The sequence below is a fragment of the Nicotiana tomentosiformis genome, chromosome 11 (genome assembly GCF_000390325.3).
Source record: "Nicotiana tomentosiformis chromosome 11, ASM39032v3, whole genome shotgun sequence".
In the NCBI taxonomy this organism is placed as follows: domain Eukaryota; kingdom Viridiplantae; phylum Streptophyta; class Magnoliopsida; order Solanales; family Solanaceae; genus Nicotiana; species Nicotiana tomentosiformis.
Window position 1 is genome coordinate 119,804 of NC_090822.1, and position 20,208 is coordinate 140,011.

At 45.7% G+C, this 20,208-nt stretch overlaps 1 pseudogene; it reads right to left on the minus strand.

Moving 5' to 3' along the window:
* Nucleotides 1-1,434: 1,434 nt before the first annotated feature.
* LOC117279610 (5S ribosomal RNA) lies at nt 1,435-1,553 on the minus strand (annotated as a pseudogene).
* Between the last annotated feature and the right edge of the window lie 18,655 nt (nt 1,554-20,208).

Here is a 20,208-nt window from a genome sequence, read left to right on the forward strand (position 1 = left end):
CCTGATTTACGCATGCTATAGCCCACGCCTTCTGCATGGGCCCGGGCCCTCCCAGACCTGGATCACCTTAAAAGTTTCCGGGCCAACAATAGCGACCCAAGGAATTAGTCACCGCACTGCCATGACCGTTTCAATATTTTGGCATTTTACGGCCATAAAATAAGAATTCTGCCCGATTCCCTGTTTTGCGTGTGCTATAACCCACGCCTTCCACATGGGCTCGGGCCCCTGGACCCAGAATGCCGTAAATTTTCTGGACCATAATAAATGACCTAATTAACCATAGTCATCGCCCCACCATGATCGTTCCAAGTTTTTGGCGTTTTACAGTCATAATACTCATTTGTGAATTTATTAGACCTACCATCGATATATTAAAAGAAGCCCGGTCCCCCAGACTTGGATCGCCTTAATTATTTTCGGACCATCAAAAATGACCTAAGTAACCATAGTCACATCCATGCCATGACCGTTCAAAATATTTTGGCATTTTTTACCTGGGGATCACCTTAAATTTTTCGGGCCACAAAAAAAGACCTAAGGAACTATAGTCACCACCCCTCCATGACCGTTCCAAGTTTTTTGGGGTTTTAAGGCCATAAAATTGGAAATTCACCCGATTCTCTAATTTTTGTGTGATATAGCCCACGCCTTCCGAAAGGGCCCGATCCTCCAGACCTGGATGGCCTTTATTTTTTTTGGGCCATCAAAAATGACCTAAGGAACCATAGTCACATCCATGCCATGACCGTTCCAAATTGTTTGGCATTTTACGATCATAAAACTCGAATTCCACGCCTTCCGCATGGGCCCGGGACCCGAAACCCGGATTGTCTTATACTTTTTTAGGCCATGCAAAACTGCCTAATGTACCATAGTCACCACCCGCCATGACCGTTCCAAGTTTTTTGGCGTTTTACGACCATAAAACAGGAAGTTCGCCTGATTCTCTGATTTTCGTGTGCTACATACAGCCCACGCCTTCCGCATGGTCCCGGCCCCAGGACCCGGATCGCCTTAATTTTTTTTCAGGCCAACAAAACCTACCTAAAGAACCTTAGTTACCATACCGCCCTGACCATTCCAAGCTTTTTGGCGTTGTACAGTCATAAAACTAGAATTTTACTCGATTCTCTGATTTTCGTATGCTAAAGCCCATGCCTTTCGCATGGGCCAGGGCCCCCGGACCCGGATCGTCTTAAATATTTCATGCCATCAAACGCGATCGAAGGAACAATAGTCACCACCCCGCCATGACCGTTCCAAGTTTTTTGGCATTTTACGGCTATAAAACTAGAATTCAGCCCGATTCCCTGATTTTCTTTATGATAAAGCCCACACCTTTCGCACGGTCCCACCCACCATGATAGTTTCAGGTTTTTTGGCATTTTACGACCATAAAATAGGAAGTTCGCCTGATTCCATGATTTTTGTATGCTACAGCACAAGGACTTCCCAGGGGGGCACCCATCCTTGCACCACTCTTGCTCAAGCACGCTTAGCTTCAGAGTTCTGATGGGATCCGGTGCGTTTGTGATGGTATGATCGCATCTGACATTCCTTGCACTCTAAATTCTCTTAACACCTTTCCTCCTTCCGCTTTAGGTGCGAAGGTGTAAAGCCTTAAAACGACATAAATTTTACAACCATTTATCCTTTTTATGCAATTCCTCTTTTGATTTTAACTATTTTTCACGGGCAAATGCATTCACCAACAACAACAAGCCGCGCTCGACGATAATATCACAATCAGAGGGCCCGTAAGGCCTAGCGACATGCCTATCACACTAGGCCGCATAGAACGACGGCATCGCAACTAGACGTTTTACAGATGTAATGACATGTCAAGCGCAATGGTGTTAAGCCCGTAAATATTTTCCTTATTTACTGTATATTGCTTGTTTTCATAATTATTTGCTTTAAAACAATTGTTATTTCGTGTAAAAAAATATCATTTATATCAAGTAAACTCATTTGTGAATTTATTAGACATGCCGTCGATATATTAAAAGAAGATGCATAATTTGCCAAAAAAGAGGCCCGGTCCCCAGACCTGGATCGCCTTATTTTTTTCAGGCCATCAAAAATGACCTAAGTAACCATAGTCACATCCATACCATGACCGTTCCAAATGTTTTGGCGTTATTTACCTGGGGGATCGCCTTAAATTTTTCGGGCCATGAAAAAAGACCTAAGGAACCATAGTCACCACCCCTCCATGACCGTTCCAAGTCTTTTGGGGTTTTAAGGCCATAAAACTGGAAATCCGCCTGATTCTCTAATTTTTGTGTGATATAGCCCACGCCTTCCGCAAGGGCCCGATCCCCCAGACCTGGATAGCCTTTATTTTTTTCGGGCCATAAAAATGACTTAAGGAACCATAGTCACATCCATTCCATGACCGTTCCAAATTATTTGGCATTTTATGACCATAAAACTCGAATTCCACGCCTTCCTCATGGGCCCGGGACCCGAAACCCGGATTGTCTTAAACTTTTTTAGGCCATGCAAAACTGCGTAATGTACCATAGTCACCACCCGCCATGACCGTTCCAAGTTTTTTGGCGTTTTACGACCATAAAACTGGAAGTTCGCCTAATTCTTTGATTTTCGTATGCTACATACAGCCTACGCCTTCCGCATGGTCCCGGCCCCAGGATCCAGATCATCTTAATTATTTTTCGGGCCATCAAAAACTACCTAAGGAACCTTAGTTACCGTCCCGCCATGACCGTTCCAAGTTTTTTGGCGTTGTATGGTCATAAAACTAGAATTCTACTCGATTCTCTGATTTTCGTATGCTAAAGCTCATGCCTTCCGCATGGGCCCGGGCCCCTGGACCAGGATCTTCTTAAATCTTTCGTGCCATCAAACGCGATCGAAGGAACAATAGTCACCGCCCCGCCATGACCGTTCCAAGTTTTTTGGCATTTTACGGCTATAAAACTAGAATTCCGCCTGATTCCCTGATTTTCTTTGTGATATAGCCCACGCCTTTTGTGATATAGCCCACGCCTTTCGCATGGTCTTGCCCACCATGATCGTTTCAGGTTTTTTGGCATTTTACGACCATATAATAGGAAGTTCGCCCGATTCCATGATTTTTGTATGCTACAGCCCACTCCTTTCGCATGCTCCCAGATCCAGATCGCCTCAATTTTTTGGGCCATTAAAACCTACCTAAGGAACCTTAGTCACCGTCTTTCCATGACCGTTCCAAGTGTTTTGGCGTTTTACGGTCATTTTCTTGGGCTATAGCCAGACCCGGATTGCCTTAAATTTTTCGAGCCATCATAAATGACCTAACGAATCATAGTCACCGCCCCTCCATAACCGTTCCAAGTTTTTTGGGGTTTTAAGTCCATAAAACTGGAAATTCACCCGATTCGCTAATTTTTGAGTGATATAGCCACGCCTTCCGCAAGGGCCCGGTCCCCCAGACCTGAATGGCCTTTGTTTTATTCGGGCCATCCAAAATGACCAAAGGAACCATAGTCACATCCATTCCATGACCGTTCCAAAATATTTGGCACTTTACGACCATAAAACTCGAATTACACGCCTTCTACATGGGTCCCGGTCCCCGAATCCGGATCGCCTTAATTTTCTTTGGGCCATCTAAAACTACCTAAGGAACCTTAGTCACTGCCCCGCCATGACTGTTCCATATTTTTTGGCGTTTTACGGTCATAAAACTAGAATTTTGCTCGATTCCCTAATTTTCGTGTGTCCACGCCTTCCGCATGGGCCCCGAACCCGGATCCTCTTAAAATCTTTCAGGCCATCAAAAGCAACCGAAGGAACCATAGTAACCGCCCCTCCATGACCGTTCCAAGGTTTTTGGCGTTTTACGGCCATAAAACTAGAATTCCGCCTGATTCCCTAATTTTCGTTGTGCTATAGCGCACGCCTTCCGCATGGGCCCGGGCCCCCGGACCCGAATCGCCTTAAAAGCTTTCGGGCCATCAAAAACGTCCAAAGGAATGATAGTGTCCGCCATGCCACGACCGTTCCAATATATTGGCACTTTACGGCCATAAAACAAGAATTCCGCCTGATTTACTAATTTGCGTGTGCTATAGCCCACGCCTTCCGCATGGGCTCTGACCCCCAGACCCGGAATGCCTTAAATATTACGGGCCATAAATAATGACCTAAGGAACCATAGTTATCGCCCCGCCATGATCGTTCCAAGTTTATGGCATTTTATGGCTATAAAACTGGAAATTCGCCCAATTCCCTAATTGTCGCGTGATATAGCCCACAACTTTCGCATGGCCCCGGGCCCCCGAACCCGGATCTTCTTAAATATTTCCGGACCATAAAAAATAACCTAATGAACCATAGTCACCGCCCTCCATGACCGTTCCAAGTTTTTGATATTTTACGACCATAAAACTAGAATTCCACTTAATTCCCTATTTTTTATGTGCTATAGCCCACGCCTTCTGCATGTGCCCGGCCCCCAAACCCGGATCGCCTTTAATTTTTACTGGACATCAAAAATGACCTAAGGAACCACAGTCACATCCCTTCTAAATTTCGTGTGCTATAACCCCGCCTTTCGCATGGGCCCGAGACCCTAGACTCGGATCGACTTAAATTTTTTGGGCTGTGAAAAATGGCCTAATGTACCATAGTCATCATCTTCCATGACCTTTCCCAGTGTTTTGGCATTTTACGAATATAAAACTGAAAGTTCACCCGATTCCTTGATTTTTATGTGCTACAGCCCACAACTTTCGCGTGGTCCCGGCCCTAGGACCCGGATGCCTTAATTTTTTTCGGGCCATCAAAAACTATCTAAGGAACCTTAGTCACCGCCCCGCTATGACCGTTCCAAGTTTTTTGGCATTTTACTGTCATAAAACTAGAATTCTGCATGATTCCCTAATTTTCGTATGCTATATTCCACGCCTTTCGCATGCGCCAGGGCCCCCGGAACCGGTTCGCCTTAAATTTTTTGGGCCATAGAAAATGATCTAAGGAACTATAGTCATCGCCCCTCCATGACCGATCCAAGGTTTTGGCATTTTACGGCCATAAAACTAGAATTGCGCCCGATTGCCTCATTTTCGTGTGTTATATACCACACCATCTGCATGGCCCTGGGCCCATGGACCGGATCACCTTAAATTTTTTTGAGCCATTAAAAATGACCTAACGAACCATAGTCACTGCCCCGCCATGATCATTCCAAGTGTTTTGGGGTTTTAAGGCCATAAAACTAGAAATTCGCCCGATTCTCTAATTTTCGTGTGATATAGTCCACAACTTCTGCATGGGCCCGGATCGCCTTAAGTTTTTCTGGATCAGCAAAAATGTCCTAATGAACCATAGTCATCTCCCTCCATGACCGTTCCATGTTTTTCGCATTTTACTACCATATAACTAGAATTTCGCCCAATTCCCTCATTTTCGTGCGCAATAGCCCACGCCTTCCGCATGGGGCCAGTCCCCTAGACTTGGATTGCCTTTAATATTTTTGGGGAATCCAAAATGACCTAAGGAACCATAGTCACATCCCTTCCACGACCGTTCAAAGGTCTTTGGCATTTTACGGCCATAAAACTCAAATTCCGCCCGATTCCCTAATTTTCGTGTGCTATAACCCACGCCTTCTGCATGGGCCCGGAACACCAGACCCGGACCGTCTTAAATTTTTTCGGTTCATGAAAAATGGCCTAATGTACCATAGTCACCACCCTCCATAACCGTTCCAGGTTTTTTGGCATTTTATGACCATAAAACAGGAAGTTTGCCTGATTCCCTAATTTTCGTATGCTACAGCCCAAGCCTTTCACATGCTCCCGGCCCTAGGACCCGGTTAACTTTTTTTGGACCATCAAAACATACCTAGGTAACCTTAGTCACCGCCCCTCCATGACCATTCCAAGTGTATTGGCATTCTACAGTCATAAAACTAGAATTCTGCCCCATTCTCTCATTTTCGTCTATTATAGCCCACGCCTTCCGCATGGGTCTGGGGCCCCGGACCCGGATCGCCTTAAAAGTTTTCGGGCCATCACAAGCAACTGAAGGAACCATATTCACTTCCCCACCATGACCGTTCCAATATTTTGGCATTTTACAGACATAAAACAAGAATTTCGCTTGATTTCTTGATTTACGTGTTCTATAGCCTACGCCTTTCACATGGACTTGGGCCACCGGACACGAATCGCCTTTAATTTTCCGGGCCATAAAAAATGACCTAAGAAACCATAGTCATCGCCCTTCCATGACCGTTCCAAGTTTTGGACGTTTTACGGTCATAAAACTAGAATTCTGCCCGATTCCTTGATTTTCGTGTGCTATAGCCCACGCCTTCCACATGGGTTCGGTCCCCAAGACCCGGAATGCCTTAAATTTTCCGAGCCATAATAAATGACCTAATTAACCATAGTCGTCGCCCGACCATGATCGTTCCATGTTTTTGGCATTTTACAGCCATAAAACTAGAATTCCGCCTCATTCCCTAATTTTTGTTGTGGTAAAGTCCACCCCTTCCGCATGGGCCCAGACCCCCGAACCCGGATAACCTTAAAATTTTCGGGCAATCAAAAGTGACCAAAGGAACCATAGTCACTGCCCCTCCATGACCGTTCCAATATTTTGGCATTTTACTAACATAAAATAAGAATTTCGCTCAATTTCATGATTTGCGCGTGCTATAGCCCACGCTTTCCGTATGGACTTGGGCCCCCGGACCAGGATCACCGAAAATTTCCGGGCCATAAAAAATGACCTAAGTAACCATAGTCATCGCCCCTCCATTACCGATCCAAGTTCTTGGAGTTTCACGGCTATAAAACTAGAATTCCGCCCGATTGTCTCATTTTCGTGTCCTATATACCACACCTTCTACATGGGCCTGGGCCCATGGACCCGGATCGCCTTAAATTTTTTCGAGCTATTACAATTGACCTAAGGAACCATAGTCACAGCCATTCCATGACCGTTCCATGTTTTTTGGCGTTTTACGATCATAAGACTCGTATTCCGCCCAATTCCCTAATTTTCGCGTGCTATAGCCCACGCGTTCCGCATGTGCCCGGATCCTCAGACCTGGATGGCCTTTAATTTTTTCGAGCAATCAAAAACGACCTGACGTACCATAGTCACTGCACTGCCATGACAGTTCCATGTTTGCTGGCATTTTACGACCATAAAACTAGAAGTTTGCCAGATTCCCTGATTTTCGTGTGCTACATAAAGCCCATGCCTTCCGCATGGTCCCGGCACCCAGACCTGGATTGCCTTAATTGTTTTTCAGGCCATCAAAAACTACCTAAGGAACCTTAGTCACCGCCCTGTCATGACCGTTCCAAGTGTTTTTGCATTTTACGACCATAAAACTAGAATTCTGCCCGATTCCCTCATTTTGCGCGTGCTATAGCCCACGCCTTCCGCATGGGCTAGGGCCCCCGGACCCGGAATGCCTTAAATTTTCCAGGCCATAAACAATGACCTACTTAACCATAGTCATCACCCCACCATGATCGTTCCAAGTTGTTTGGCATTTTACAGCCATAAAACTAAAATTTCGCCGTATTCCTTGATTTTCGTGTGTTATAGCCCACACCTTCTGCATGGCCCCGTACCTTGGACCCTGATCGCCTTAAATTTTTTCGGACGATCAAAAACAACCTAAGGAACCATTTTCACCCTACGCTATGACCGTTCCAAGTGCTTTGGCGTTTTACGTCCATAAAACTAGAATCACGCCTAATTCTGCCCGATTCCTTGATTTTCGTGTGCTATAGCCCACGCCTTCCACATGGGTTCGGTCCCCAGGACCCGGAATGCCTTAAATTTTCCGAGCCATAATAAATGACCTAATTAACCATAGTCGTCACCCGACCATGATCGTTCCATATTTTTGGCATTTTACAGCAATAAAACTAGAATTCCGCCTCATTCCCTAATATTTGTTGTGGTAAAGTCCACCCCTTCCGCATGAGCCCAGACCCCCGAACCCGGATAACCTTAAAAGTTTTCGGGCAATTAAAAGTGACCAAAGGAACCATAGTCACTGCCCCTCCATGACCGTTCCAATATTTTGGCATTTTACTAACATAAAATAAGAATTCCGCTCAATTTCATGATTTGCGCGTGCTATAGCCCACGCTTTCCGTATGGACTTGGGCCCCCGGACCAGGATCACCGAAAATTTTCGTGCCATAAAAAATGACCTAAGTAACCATAGTCATTGCCCCTCCATTACCGATCCAAGTTCTTGGAGTTTCACGGCTATAAAACTAGAATTCCGCCCGATTGTCTCATTTTCGTGTCCTATATACCACACCTTCTACATGGGCCTGGGCCCATGGACCCGGATCGCCTTAAATTTTTTCGGGCTATTACAATTGACCTAAGGAACCATAGTCACAGCCATTCCATGACCGTTCCATGTTTTTTGGCGTTTTACGATCATAAGACTCGTATTCCGCCCAATTCCCTAATTTTCGTGTGCTATAGCCCACGCGTTCCGCATGTGCCCGGATCCTCAGACCCGGATGGCCTTTAATTTTTTCGAGCAATCAAAAACGACCTGACGTACCATAGTCACAGAACTGCCATGACAGTTCCATGTTTGCTGGCATTTTACGACCATAAAACTAGAAGTTTGCCAGATTCCCTAATTTTCGTGTGCTACATAAAGCCCATGCCTTCCGCATGGTCCCGGCACCCGGACCTGGATTGCCTTAATTGTTTTTCAGGCCATCAAAAACTACCTAAGGAACCTTAGTCACCGCCCTGTCATGACCGTTCCAAGTGTTTTTGCATTTTACGACCATAAAACTAGAATTCTGCCCGATTCCCTCATTTTGCGCGTGCTATAGCCCACGCCTTCCGCATGGGCTAGGGCCCCCGGACCTGGAATGCATTAAATTTTCCAGGCCATAAACAATGACCTACTTAACCATAGTCATCACCCCACCATGATCGTTCCAAGTTGTTTGGCGTTTTACAGCCATAAAACTAAAATTTTGCCGTATTCCTTGATTTTCGTGTGTTATAGCCCACACCTTCTGCATGGCCCCGTACCTTGGACCCTGATCGCCTTAAATTTTTTCGGACGATCAAAAACAACCTAAGGAACCATTTTCACCCTACGCTATGACTGTTCCAAGTGCTTTGGTGTTTTACGTCCATAAAACTAGAATCACGCCTAATTCTGCCCGATTCTTTGATTTTCGTGTGCTATAGCCCACGCCTTCCACATGGGTTCGGTCCCCAGGACCCGGAATGCCTTAAATTTTCCGAGCCATAATAAATGACCTAATTAACCATAGTCATCGCCCGACCATGATCGTTCCATATTTTTGGCATTTTACAGCCATAAAACTAGAATTCCGCCTCATTCCCTAATTTTTGTTGTGGTAAAGTCCACCCCTTCCGCATGGGCCCAGACCCCCGAACCCGGATAACCTTAAAAGTTTTCGGGCAATCAAAAGTGACCAAAGGAACCATAGTCACTGCCCCTCCATGACCGTTCCAATATTTTGGCATTTTACTAACATAAAATAAGAATTTCGCTCAATTTCATGATTTGCGCGTGCTATAGCCCACGCCTTCCGTATGGACTTGGGCCCCCGGACCAGGATCACCGAAAATTTCCGGGCCATAAAAAATGACCTAAGTAACCATAGTCATCGCCCCTCCATTACCGATCCAAGTTCTTGGAGTTTCACGGCTATAAAACTAGAATTCCGCCCGATTGTCTCATTTTCGTGTCCTATATACCACACCTTCTACATGGGCCTGGGCCCATGGACCCGGATCGCCTTAAATTTTTTCGGGCTATTACAATTGACCTAAGGAACCATAGTCACAGCCATTCCATGACCGTTCCATGTTTTTTGGCGTTTTACGATCATAAGACTCGTATTCTGCCCAATTCCCTAATTTTCGTATGCTATAGCCCACGCGTTCCGCATGTGCCCGGATCCTCAGACCCGGATGGCCTTTAATTTTTTCGAGCAATCAAAAACGACCTGACGTACCATAGTCACAGAACTGCCATGACAGTTCCATGTTTGCTGGCATTTTATGACCATAAAACTAGAAGTTTACTAGATTCCCTGATTTTCGTGTGCTACATAAAGCCCATGCCTTCCGCATGGTCCCGGCACCCGGACCTGGATTGCCTTAATTGTTTTTCAGGCCATCAAAAACTACCTAAGGAACCTTAGTCACTGCCCTGTCATGACCGTTCCAAGTGTTTTTGCATTTTACGACCATAAAACTAGAATTCTGCCCGATTCCCTCATTTTGCGCGTGCTATAGCCCACGCCTTCCGCATGGGCTAGGGCCCCCGGACCCGGAATGCCTTAAATTTTCCAGGCCATAAACAATGACCTACTTAACCATAGTCATCACCCCACCATGATCGTTCCAAGTTGTTTGGCGTTTTACAGCCATAAAACTAAAATTTCGCCGTATTCCTTGATTTTCGTGTGTTATAGCCCACACCTTCTGCATGGCCCCGTACCTTGGACCCTGATCGCCTTAAATTTTTTCGGACGATCAAAAACAACCTAAGGAACCATTTTCACCCTACGCTATGACCGTTCCAAGTGCTTTGGTGTTTTACGTCCATAAAACTAGAATCACGCCTAATTCTGCCCGATTCCTTGATTTTCGTGTGCTATAGCCCACGCCTTCCACATGGGTTCGGTCCCCAGGACCCGGAATGCCTTAAATTTTCTGAGCCATAATAAATGACCTAATTAACCATAGTCGTCGCCCGACCATGATCGTTCCATGTTTTTGGCATTTTACAGCCATAAAACTAGAATTCCGCCTCATTCCCTAATTTTTGTTGTGGTAAAGTCCACCCCTTCTGCATGGGCCCAGACCCCCGAACCCGGATAACCTTAAAAGTTTTCAGACAATCAAAAGTGGCCAAAGGAACCATAGTCACTGCCCCTCCATGACCGTTCCAATATTTTGGCATTTTACTAACATAAAATAAGAATTTCGCTCAATTTCATGATTTGCGCGTGCTATAGCCCACGCCTTCCGTATGGACTTGGGCCCCCGGACCAGGATCACCGAAAATTTTCGGGCCATAAAAAATGACCTAAGTAACCATAGTCATCGCCCCTCCATTACCGATCCAAGTTCTTGGAGTTTCACGGCTATAAAACTAGAATTCCGCCCGATTGTCTCATTTTCGTGTCCTATATACCACACCTTCTACATGGGCCTGGGCCCATGGACCCGGATCGCCTTAAATTTTTTCGGGCTATTACAATTGACCTAAGGAACCATAGTCACAGCCATTCCATGACCGTTCCATGTTTTTTGGCATTTTACGATCATAAGACTCGTATTCCGCCCAATTCCCTAATTTTCGTGTGCTATAGCCCACGCGTTCCGCATGTGCCCGGATCCTCAGACCCGGATGGCCTTTAATTTTTTCGAGCAATCAAAAACGACCTGACGTACCATAGTCACTGCACTGCCATGACAGTTCCATGTTTGCTGGCATTTTACGACCATAAAACTAGAAGTTTGCCAGATTCCTTGATTTTCGTGTGCTACATAAAGCCCATGCCTTCCGCATGGTCCCGGCACCCGGACCTGGATTGCCTTAATTGTTTTTCAGGCCATCAAAAACTACCTAAGGAACCTTAGTCACCGCCCTGTCATGACCGTTCCAAGTGTTTTTGCATTTTACGACCATAAAACTAGAATTCTGCCCGATTCCCTCATTTTGCGCGTGCTATAGCCCACGCCTTCTGCATGGGCTAGGGCCCCCGGACCCGGAATGCCTTAAATTTTCCAGGCCATAAACAATGACCTACTTAACCATAGTCATCACCCCACCATGATCGTTCCAAGTTGTTTGGCGTTTTACAGCCATAAAACTAGAATTTCGTCGTATTCCTTGATTTTCGTGTGTTATAGCCCACACCTTCTGCATGGCCCCGTACCTTGGACCCTGATCGCCTTAAATTTTTTCGGACGATCAAAAACAACCTAAGGAACCATTTTCACCCTACGCTATGACCGTTCCAAGTGCTTTGCCGTTTTACGTCCATAAAACTAGAAACTCGCCTAATTCCCTCATTTTCTTGTGCTATATAGCCCACGACTTCAGCATGGGCCTGGGCCTTCGAACCTAACGAACCATAGTCACCGCGATGCCATGATCGTTTCATGTTTTTTGGCATTTTACGGTCATAAAACTTTAATTATGCTTGATTCCCTAATTGTCGTGTGCTATAGCCCACGCCTTGCGCATGGGCACGGGTCCCCGAACCTGGATCGCCTTATATTTTTCCGGGCCATAACAAATGACCTAAGGAACCATAGTCACCGCCCTTCATGACCGTTTAAAGTGTTTTGACATTTTACGGCCATAAAACTGGAATTCCGCCTGATTCCTCGATTTTCGTGTGCTATAGATCATGCCTTCCGCATTGGCCCTGGCCCACGGACCTGGATCGCCTTAAATTTTTTGAGCCATCAAAAATGATCTAACAAACTATAGTCACCGCCCCGCCATGACCGTTCCTCATTCATTTTGGCATATAATAGTAATTCCGCCTGATTCCTTAATTTTCGTGTGTTATAGCCCATGCCTTTCACATGGGCTCGGGCCCATAGACACGGATAGCCTTAAATTTTTTCAGGCCATCAAAAATGATGTAAGGAACCATAGTCGCCACGCTGCTATGACCGTTCTATGTTTTTTGGCATTTTTCGGCCATAAATCTGGAATTCCACCCGATTCGATGATTTTCGTGTGCTATTGCCCACGCCTTCCACATGGTTCTTGGCCCCCGGACCCAGATCGCCTTAAATTTTTTCAGGCCATAACAAATGACCTAAGGAACCATAGTCACCGCCCTTCATGACAGTTCCAAGTTTTTAGGCATTTTACGACTATAAAACTAGAAGTTCGCCTGATTCCCTACTTTTCGTGTGCTGCAGCCCCCGCCTTCCACATGGTCCCGGGCCCACGATGCCGGATCGACTTAAATTTTTTTTGGGCCATCAACAACTACCTAATGAACTTTAGTCACCGCCCCTCCATGACCGTTTCAAGTTTTTTGGCGTTTTACGACCATAAAACTGGAATTCCGCCTGATTCCCTCATTTTCATATGTTATAACCCATGCCTTCCGTATGGGCCCGGACCCCCGGACCCAGATCGCCTTAAATTTTTCCGGACCATCAAAAATGACCTAAGAAACCATAGTCACCGCCCCGCCATGATCATTCGTCCAATTCTCTAATTTTCGTGTGATATAGTCAACAACTTCTGCATGGCCCCGGATCGCCTTAAGTTTTTCTAGACCATCAAAAATGAACTAATGAACCATAGTCACCGCCCTCCATGACCGTTCCAAGTTTTTGGCGTTTTACGACCATAAAACTAGAATTTTACCCAATTTCCTCATTTTCGTATGCAATAGCCCACGCCTTCCGCATGGGCCCGGGCCCCCAGACCCAGATCGTATTTATTTTTATTGGGGAATCAAAAATGACCTAAGGAACCATAGTCACATCCCTTCCATGACCGTTCAAAGGTTTTTGGCATTTTACGGCCATAAAATTCGAATTCCGCCCGATTCCCTAATTTTCGTGTGCTATAACCCACGTCTTCTGCATGGGCTTGGAACCCCAGACCCGGACCGTCTTAAATTTTTTCGGGCCATAAAAAATGGCCTAATGTACCCGCCATGACCATTCCAAATTTTTTGGCGTTTTACGACCATAAAACAGGAAAATCGCCCGATTCCCTGATTTTCGTGTGCTACAGCCCACACCTTTTGCATGCTCCCGGACCCGGATCACCTTAATTTTTTTGGGCCATCAAAACCTACCTAAGTAACCTTAGTCACCGCTCCTCCATGACCGTTCCAAGTATTTTGGCGTTTTACAGTCATAAAACTAGAATTCTTCCCCATTCCCTGATTTTCGTGTGTTATAGCTCACGCCTTCCGCATGGGTCTGGGCCCCCGGACCCGGATCGCCTTAAAACTTTTCGGGCCATAAAAAGCAATTGAAGGAACCATAGTCACTGCCCCACCTTGACCATTTCAATATCTTGGCATTTTACGGACATAAAACAAGAATTTTGCTCGATTACTTGATTTGCATGTTCTATAGCCCACGCCTTCCGCATGGGCTTGTGCCCCCAGACCCGGATCGCCTTGAATTTTTTGGGCCATAAAAAATGACCTAAGGAACCATAATCATCGCCCCGCCATGACCGTTCCAAGTGTTTGGCGTTTTACGGCCATAAAACTAGAATTCCGCCCGATTGTCTCATTTTCATGTGCTATTGACCACATCTTCCGCATGGGCCTGGGCCCACGGACCCGGATCATCTTAAAAAAATTTGAGACTTCAAAAATGACCTAACGAACCATAGTCACTATTTTTCCATGACCGTTACATGTCTTTTGGGGTTTTAAGGCCATAAAATTAGAAATTTGCCCGATTCTCTAATTTTTGTGTGATATAGCTCACGCCTTCTGACAGGCCGGGTCCCCCAAACCTGGATCACCTTTATTTTTTTGGGGCCATCAAAAATGACCTAAGGAACCATAGTCACATCCATGCCATGACCGCTCCATGTTGTTTGGCTTTTTACGACCATAAAACTCAAATTCCATGCCTTCCGCATGGGCCTGAGACCCCAGACCCGGATTGTCTTAAATTTTTTCGGGCCATGCAAAACGGCCTAATGTACCATAGTCACCGCCCGCCTTCCGCATGGTCCCAGACCCCAGACCCGGATCGCCTTAATTTTTTTTTGCGCCATCAAAGACTACCTAAGGAACCTTAGTCATCGCCCCGCCAAAGCTGTTCCAAGTTTTTTGGTGTTTTATGGTCAAAAAACTAGAATTTTGCCCGATTCCCTAATTTTCGTGTGCTATAACCCACTCCTTCCGCATGGGCCCGGGCCCCCAGACCCGGATCGCCTTAACACTTTTCGGGCCATCAAAATCAACTGAAGGAACCATAATCACCGCCCCGCCATAAACGTTCGAAGTGTTTTGGTGTTTTACGACCGTAAAACAAGAATTCCGCCCGATTCCCTAATTTTCGTTGTGTTATAGCCCATGCCTTATGCATGGGCCCGGGCACCCGGCGGGCCATCAAAAGTGTCCAAAAGAACCATAGTCACTGCCCCATCATGAACGTTCCAATATTTTGGCACTTTACGGCCATAAAACAAGAATTGCGCCTTCCGCATGGGCTCTGGCCCCCAGACCCCGAATGCCTTCAATTTTCCAGGCCATAAATAATGACCTAAGGAACCATAGTCATCGCCCCGCCATGATCGTTCCAAGGTTTTGGCGTTTTATGACCATAAAACTGGAAATTCGTCCGATTCTCTTATTGTCGTGTGATATATCCCACAAATTCTGCATGGGCCCGGGCCCCCGGACCCGGATCGCCTTAATTTTTTTCGAACCATAAAAAATGACCTAATGAACCGAAGTCACCGCCCTCCATGACCTTTTCCAAGTTGTTTGGCATTTTACTGTCATAAAACTAAAATTCTGCCCGATTTCCTGATTTTCGTGTGCCCCACTTCTTCCGCATGGCCCCGGGCCCCCGAACTCAGATCGCATAAAAGTTTTCGGGCCATCAAATGCGACCGAAAGAATCATAGTCACCACCCCTCCATGACCGCTCCAATAGTTTGGCATTTTACGGACATTAAACAAGAATTCCGCTCGACTTCCTCATTTGCGTGTGCTATAGCCCATGCCTTCTGCATGGGCTTGGGCCCCCGGACCCGGTTCGCCTTAAATATTTCGGGCTATAAAAAATGACCTAATGAACCATAGTCATCGCCCCGCCATGACCGTTCCAAGGTTTTGATGTTTTACGGCTATAAAACTAGAATTCCACCCGATTCCCTAATTTGCGTTGTGTTATAGCCCACCCTTGTGCATGGGTCCGGTCCCCCGGACTTGGATCGCCTTAAAAGTTTTCGGGCCATCAAAAGTGTCTAAAGGAACCATAGTCACCTCCCCACCATGAACGTTCCAATATTTTGGCACTTTACGGCCATAAAACAAGAATTGCACATGATTCTCTGATTTGCGTGTGCTATTGCCCACGCCTTCCGCATGGGCTCTGGCCCCTGACCCGGATCGCCTTAACTTTTTTTGGGGATATCAAAAACTACCTAAGGAACCTTAGTCACCACCCCTCCTAACTTTTTTACGACCATAAACCTGGAAGTTTGCCCGATTCCCTGATTTTTGTATGCTACAGCCCACGCCTTCCGCATAGTCCCGGCCCGGACTCGGATCGCCTTAATTTTTTTTCGGGCTATCAAAAACTACCTAAGGAACCTTAGTCACCACCCCGCCATGACCGTTCCAAGTATTTTGGCGTTTTACGGTCATAAAACTAGAATTTTGCCCGATTCCCTTATTTCCATGTGCTATAGCCCACGCCTTCCGCATGGGCCCGGGGCAATAAACCCGGATCGCCTTAATTTTTTTCGGGCCATCAAAAACCACCTAAGGAACCTTAGTCACTGCCCTTCCATGACCGTTCCAAGTTTTTTGGCGTTTTACGGTCATAAAACTAGAATTTTGCCCGATTCCCTCATTAGTGTGTGCTATAGCCCACGCTTTCCGCATGGGCTCGGGCCCCCGGACTTGGAATGCCTTAAATTTTTAGGGCCATAAACAATGACCCAATTAAACATAGTCATCTCCGCGCCATGATCGTTCCAAGTTTTTGGCATTTTACGGTCATAAAACTAGAATTCCGCCTTTCTCCCTGATGTTCGTTGTGCTATAGCCCACACCTATCGCATGGGCCTGGGCCCCCAGACCCGGATCGCCTTAAAAGTTACCGGGCCATCAAAAGCGACCAAAGGAACCATAGTCACCGCCCCACCATGCCGTTCCAATATTTTGGCACTTTACTGCCATAAAACAAGAATTCTGCTCCATTCCCTCATTTACGTGTGCTATAGCCCACGCCTTCCTTATGGGCCCGGGCCCCCGGACCCGGAATGCCTTAAATTTTTCGGGCCATAAATAGTGACCTAAGTAACCATAGTCATCGCCTTGCCATGATCGTTCCAAGTTTTTGACGTTTTACAGCCATAAAACTAAATATTTGTCTGATTCTTTAATTGTCGTGTGATATAGCCCACAACTTTTGCAGACCCGAATCGCCTTAAATTTTTCGGACCATTAAAATGACCTAGTGAACCATAGTCACCGCCCTCCATGATTGTTCTAAGTGTTTTATGTTTTACGACCATAAAATTAGAATTCCGCCCAATTACCTGATTTTCGTGTGATATAGCCCACGCCTTCCGTTTGGGCCCGGAACCCCAGACCCGGATCGTCTTAAATTTTTTTTGGGCCATGAAAAAGGGCCTAATGTACCATAGTCACCGCCCTCCATGACCGTTCCAAGTTCTTTGGCGCTTTACGACTAGAAAACTAAAAGCTCGCCCGATTCCCTAATTTTCGTGCTACAACCCACGCCTTCAGCGTGGTCCTGGCACCCGGACACGGGTCGCCTTAATTTTTTTTAGGGCTATCAAAAATTACCGTAGGAACCTTACTCACCGCCCTGCCATAACTGTTCTAAGGTTTTTGGCGTTTTACGATCATAAAACTAGAATTCTGCCGATTCCCTTATTTCGGTGTGCTATAACCCACACCTTCCGCATGGTCCAGGGTCCCCGGACCCCGATCGCCTTAACATTTTTTGGGCCATCAAAAGCGATTGAAGGAACCATAGTCACTGCCCACCATGAACGTTCCAAGTTTTTTGGCATTTTACGGCCATAAAACTATAATTCGACTCAATTCCCTAATTTTTGTTATGCTATAGCCCACGCCTTCCGCATGGGCTAGGGCCCCCGGGCCCGAATCGCCTTAAAAGTTTACGGGCCATCAAAAGCAATTAAAGGAACCATAGTCACCGCCCTGCCATGACCGTTCCAATATTTTGGCACTTTATTGCCATAAAACAAGAATTTCGCCTGATTCCCTGATTTGCGTATGTGTAATGACCTGGCCGGTCGTTTTGAGAATTAGAGCCCCGATCCCCTAATATCTGCTTTCCCACATTTGTTTCTGCTTTTGGGATTTGCCGGAGTGATTGGTTATGGAATTCGGGGAGTTTTGGGACACTTAGTCCCTAGTTGTGAGTTTAAGCCTTAGAGTTTGGACCATAGTCGGAACTGTGAGAAGACGGATCCAGAATGGAATTCTGTCAACTTCGTTAGCTCAGTTGAGTGATTTTGGGGTTAGGAGCGCGTCCGGAATGTGTTTTGGAGGTCTGTAGTAGATTTAGGCTTGAATTGGCGAAAGTTAGTTTTCGGCGATTTCGGTCGATAGTGGAAATTTTGATACCGAGCTCAGAATGGAATTCCGAAAGTGGTTGTAGGTTCGTAGTGTCATTTGTGACCTGTGTGTAAAATTTAAGGTCATTCGGACTAGATTTGATGTGGTTCAGCATCATTTGTAGATTTTGGAAAATTCTAAATTCTTAGGCTTGAATCCGTGCTTAATTCATGATATTGGTGTTGTTCAATGTGGTTTGAAGGCTCGACTAAGTTCGTATGGTGTTATAGGATTGGTTGGTAGGTTTGGTTGAGGTCCCGGGGGCCTCGGGTGTGTTTCAGATGCTTAACGGAATGAAATTGGACTTAGGAAAATCTGGTGCCTTTGCTGGTTCTAGTGTTTCGTACCTGCGGAAGGGAGGTCGCAGGTGCAGAGGGAGTGCGCAAATGCGGAAACTGGTGGGGCTGGTGATGGAGCACAAGTGCGCAAGTTTGACCGCACCTGCGAGCCCGCAGGTGCGAAGCGTGGGCGCAAGTGCGGAGCGTGACTGCTTTAATGAAATGCGTAGATGCGCCGTTTGGACTACAGGTACGAGGATCGCTGGGCAGAAAAGGGGATTTCGAGGGTTTGAAATTTCATAACATAAAATTCAATTTAGAGCTCGGTGGGAGACGATTTCTCGAGGGATTTTGAAGGAGAACTATTGGGTAACTAATTCTAACTCTATTTTGATCATAATACATTAATCTATTGTTGTTTTCCTCGTCTAATTAAGGAATTTGAGGGTAGAAGTTTGGAAATGGGGGAAAAGGTTCCCCAATTGAAAATCTGAGATTTGAATGGGAATTTGACATCGGTTTTAGATGATTTTTGTTCGAGTGAACTCGTCAGTGAATGGGTGTTCATAATTTGTAATTTTTACCCGATTCCGAGATGTGGGTCCGGGGAGACTTTTTGGGCATTTTTCCTATCTTCACGTTTTAGCTTCGAATTAGTTAGTTAAATTAGTTACTTGTAGTTATATTTAGATTATGCAATTAATTTAAATAGATTCGGTCTATTCGTAGTTAGATACTCGTGGCAAGAGCATGGTATCGAGTTGATTTGAGCGGTTCGATGTAAGTGGCTTGCCTAACCTTATGTTGGGGACTTTTCCCTTAGGATGTTTGATATTAATTGATGTGTGGACGCCGTGTACGTGAGGTGACGAGTACGTACACGGGCTATTAGTGCAAAAATCCCATTTTTCCTTTCTAAATCATAAACTATTTCCCTTATTAATTGCACTAATACGTTTAATTGTTTGGCTTAGATTAGAGAAGCATGCTTACATGTTTTAACTGCCTATTTGACATTCTGTGCGCCATGCTTAGTTAAGTCCCTATTTTCCTTATCTGTGTTCAGTGTAAACTGTATAACTCGATGCTATACCTGTCATTTCATCTTGCGTCGCATATTTAAATTGGGACTACACACGTATTCCGGGAGATCCCCCTGTCTTGCATATTTAAATTGGGACTACGAACGTATTCCGGGAGATCCCCATGTCTTGTATATTTATTTTGGGACTACGGACGTATTCCGGGAGATCCCCCAACACTGTATATTTACTTTGGGACTACAGACGTATTCCGAGAGATCCCCCTATACTGCATATTCATTCGGAACTACGGGGCGGTATCCCGGGAGATTCCACATTGTGTTTACCTTGTTCTGAGCCAAGGGTTCCCTTGACTATTCAAGTTTCGAGAATTTTCTTTAACTGTTTACCGTAAAACTTACTTATATCTTTTACTGTTTAATTTATTATATTTACTCCGGTAGGGCCTTTGTCTGACCTCGTCACCACTCGACCGAGCTTAGGCTTGGTACTTACTGGTACCATTATGGTGTACTCATGCCCTTT